Here is a 3,672-nt window from a genome sequence, read left to right as displayed (position 1 = left end):
GTTTGCCCCCGGGCCCGGCACGCACCGCCGCACCGGCTCCCAGCATCTTCGGGCCGGCACAGAGCCGTCCGGCTCTCCCTACGTGCGGAGGCCACGGGCAAGGCCAACTAGGAGAGGAGGGGTCCTCGTCTCACAAGGGATGAGCCCCGTAATGGACATTTCAGGAGGCACCAGGGGCACCCAGCCACCGTCCAGAGCGGAAAGGCTCGAGTGGCCCGTCCTTGGTTTTCAGAGCATCCTATGACCCCGGGTGCTGGCCTCCTCGGTCCCTTAACTAGGCAGGACTTCCGAGAGCGGGGCCTGGGAGGCGGGCAGCACCCACCGGTGCCAGGAGGGGAGACGCAGACGGGCGCCGTGGGGCAGGGCTGGGGACGTTCTGTGCCCACGCGGGGCATTTTCACGAGGCGTGGGGCAGGATCTGTGTGTCTGCCTGTCGCAGGACAGGCGGGCTGCGGCTCACGGTAAAGCAGGAACATGCGTCAGACTACAGAGGGCTGTGCCCCAGGGGAGGGGCACCGCTTTGCCAAGGAGACGGCCATTCCAGCGACAGTAAGTGGCAGTCACGATGCGGAAACAGGGGTCCCCCGGGCCCCCCCAGGACCCTTCTCTGCAGCTCCTGCCGCCTCTCTGTGCCTGGAATGGTCGCCTCTTGGCATGAGCGTCAGGGCACATGGCTCACATCCAACGTTTGCGTTTTCACGAGCTGGTCTGAGACTCGCCCGCACGTAGCTGTGACACGGAGGAGTCGGGCTTTTGATTGCTAACTGATCTGTGGGACTTGGCCTTTCCTTCTCCTCCCCGGCGTGGGGACTCGCAGGCAGTCTAATGCAGCCTGTCATCGCGGGTCGGCGTAGGGGCGTGGGGTGCAGTAAGTAACAACCATCTCCTCTCGCAGAGATCCCGCTCATGGAAGAGGACCCATAGCCTGGAAGGAGCTCCCAGGCCCAGTGCTCCGGCTGCCCCTTTGGGGACGGAACCCGGTCCCGTGGAGGGAGGCCACAGAAGGACAGAGCGTGGGGTGGGGGCGTGTTCTACTCTGTCTACGCGGGGACAGTGACTCACGTCGTATGTCACAGACTCAGCAGGGGGTGTCGGACACGGACCCATGACGGCGACAGACCTTTTACCTGGGGCCTGCGGGTTTGCCGAGACCACGGGGGAACTGAGGGATGAGGGGAGGCCTCCCCGCCCCCCGCCGTGTGTGCTGGGGAACAGGACACAGTCCACGCACCGGCCACCGGATTCCGCGTCCCACCGACGTACGTCACGAGTGCCACCTGCGTCCCCCGAAAGCATGTCACATTGTGTAACTCCGCTTCCACATTTGCTTCCAACCCTCCCTGGATTCCCCCGCGAGGCTGGATGGGCCTCTGAGGGGAAGCCTGGGTCGGGCTGCGGGAAGAGCAGCAGCATGCCGCCCCCTGGAGGCGCCCGATGGGAAGGTTCCCCGACAGCTCCCGGACAATCTTCCTGGATCTGGGGGTTTCTACTCAACAAGACGAAAGCCCGATGTGGCAGACCCACGAGAAAGGAGAGGAGGGGCGCGGGCAGGCTCTGCTTTCTGGAAGTTTCTTCGGAAAGGAGAGCCCGTGTCCTGCGTGCTGTCCTTGGGCGGAGTCGCGTGGGGGTGTGTGTTCACGGCCGGGCACCTGGGTCCGTGGCGTGGGATCAGTCCTGTGACTCTACTAACGGTCAGACTGTGTCCTGATACATCCCCTGGCAGCGAGGCTCTGTTGCGGCGTTTTAAAGAGATTCCGCTGGACCCTGTACCACGAGCCCTCAACTGTTCTGAGTGTGGCCCTCGGTCCCGAGCTCAGCCATACTTTATTTCCCCGAACAGGAATTGTTTCTGTCAACACATCCCTCCTCCCAATAAAGTATGAGGTTGGCTTTATTTATTTTCCCCTTTTATTTTGTCCTGCAAAGTCCGCGGGCAGGCCTCCCAGCCCAAAGACGGCTCTGCCCTCCCCTCTGGCTGCCTCGCCCACCTGCCCACCCTGCCCTCCAGCACCGAGGGCTCCCGGCCGGCGCCCACTGGCTGTGGTTCCTACGAAAATGACTGATACAAAAAGTTCTCCGAGCCGTGAGGTGTGTCTCTTCAAATACACGACGCTATGTGGAGTTGCTTCCTCTCCGCCTCCGGATTTTAGATAAATACCAACAAGACTCGGACCCCTAGCACTGCTGTGCTGACGGAGCCGTGGGAGCGGGGAGCCTGACCAATCCTGTTTTTTTCTGGACACAGACTGATTAAAAAATTAAAAAGGAAATGTCTGCATGAAGCGTGATGTTCCTAGTGGAGTGGAGTCGGGTGGGCAGGGAGGGACCGTGACCGTGGGTGATGGAGATGAAGCGTCGGACTAGAACCCGAGGCCTGGCCCAGTGCCCTGGGGGGTGAGCGTGCTGGGCAGGTGGGTAGCGTGTGTAGTAATCATATCTCTGTCCGCTGATGGCCTCACCTGCCACGGGCTCAACTTGGTACGACAAGCCCCATAGAAGGGATGGTTCTCACAAGTGTTTGTGCTTAAATGCCACTTGGCCCGCTCAGAGAGAGGGGGCTGGGTGGGAGGGGGGCATCCAGGGCGCACTTTGGGCCTCCTCCTCCAGGCAGCCTTCCAGGCATCCCTGTCGGGCCCGGTCTCCGCTCTTCTCCATGCTTACAGCTGCCCGCCCTCCCAGGCTCCCTAAATGGGGGGCATGTCTCAGGCCACAGGTAAGTGCCTCCTTTCCCCCCACACGAGGCAGGAGGAATGGGGTGAGGCTTGGGAGGCTGGCTCCAGGCCTGGCCTCACCTCCTTCCAGAAACCGTTCTGCACCCCAAAGTAGACACGCAGCCCCTCACCTGCGAGCCCAGTACATCACGGATGCCTGTCCAGCCCCGCACCTGAGGGACAGGTACCGCAGTGCCACACACACCCAGGTATGCGTGTCAATGTTGTTCTAAGCATGGAGGCTGGTAGGAAGGAAATGTCTGCCAGTGGCCCCGTCAGACAGTGTCTCCCCAGTCACCTGGGTCCTCCGCTGGGTCCCTTGAGTTTGTGGCCGCATCAGCATCTCAGCCTCACATGCTATTTACCGGGATGTGTTTCTGTTTCATCGTGGTCGGCCCAGGTGGCAGGAAAGAACCCTCCTGGTGCCCCAAGCAGGTCTGGACTCGGACTCACTTTTCATTTCAAAGTCCCAGAGGCCCTCTGGGCATGAACGGAATCGATCTTTCTCCAACAGCCTCAGGAGCCGGTAGGTATGAGATCACACGGGCCACACTGTGAACTGTGCCCAGAGGTGCGGTGTGGAGGGATCCGTCCCTGACCACCGGGCTCCCTGCTCTGGGAGGGAGGCACCCTGGGGACGGAGGTCAGAGGTCGGCGGAGGGCGGAGCCTGCAGGGAGAACCGGGGGTGTCTGTCCCTGGGCCCCCGGAGGTGTTCACAGAATCAGGTATTTAAGGAACCACAGGGCAGCCGTTTCTGGCTGCGTGCTCCCACCACAAGCACGGAAGTCACAGGGCATCTTCGCACGTGGCTTCCATGCTTGTTTTTTATTTATTTTTATTTGTTTATTATTCTTAATCCCCACCCGAGGATATTTTCCCATTGATTTTTATTTTTTAATTGATTTCAGACAGGAAGGGAGAGGGAGAAAGAAACATCAATGATGAGAGAGAATCATTGAT

Source organism: Myotis brandtii, unplaced genomic scaffold, assembly GCF_000412655.1.
Source record: "Myotis brandtii unplaced genomic scaffold, ASM41265v1 scaffold231, whole genome shotgun sequence".
In the NCBI taxonomy this organism is placed as follows: Eukaryota; Metazoa; Chordata; class Mammalia; order Chiroptera; family Vespertilionidae; genus Myotis; species Myotis brandtii.
This window is presented reverse-complemented; position numbering follows the sequence as displayed.